Source organism: Pundamilia nyererei, unplaced genomic scaffold (assembly GCF_000239375.1).
Source record: "Pundamilia nyererei isolate P.nyererei 1_Seehausen unplaced genomic scaffold, PunNye1.0 scaffold00408, whole genome shotgun sequence".
Classification (NCBI taxonomy): domain Eukaryota; kingdom Metazoa; phylum Chordata; class Actinopteri; order Cichliformes; family Cichlidae; genus Pundamilia; species Pundamilia nyererei.
The window spans coordinates 322,483-323,092 of NW_005187809.1; positions in this window are offsets into that span (position 1 = coordinate 322,483).

The window sequence follows — 610 nt, forward strand, 5'->3', positions numbered from 1 at the left end:
TCTCAGAGATGAAGGTGTTGATCTTCAGCTGAGGTCTACTCTTGAAAGTCTCCTTACACAGGGGACACTGACACCTCTCATGAACATCCCAATATTGAGTGATGCACTTTTTGCAGAAGTTGTGTCCACATGATGTGGTGACCGGATCAGTGAACACATCCAGACAGATGGAGCACAGAAAGCGATCTTCATACTGCAGATTGGTGGCAGCAGACATGTCTGCACCCTGAGAACAGAAGTATAAAAATGTACACTTTAATTAAACATATCTGTAAATGGTTTAGAAATATCAAAGAGAAAATACAATTAACATTCAGCCTCTAACACTAGAAATCAAAGATAAAGAATGGAAAGAAAGAGGAAGTGACAACGTTCATCTTGTGTGGTTTCAACAAATTTATTTCTCTATAAGTTTTTTTGTAGGAGCCGTTTTCTGTGTTGTTACCTTCTGTGAGCCACTAGGGGTCACTGTTTGTTTTACAGTATGGTATCTTTTTAAGGTAGACATGTAATTAGCGTCCGGTGTCATTGATTGGAAGGAGGAAATGGTTTGTGACTGCTGTACTGTTGTGATTTATATTAAATGATGCTGGATACTGAGAGAACTGAT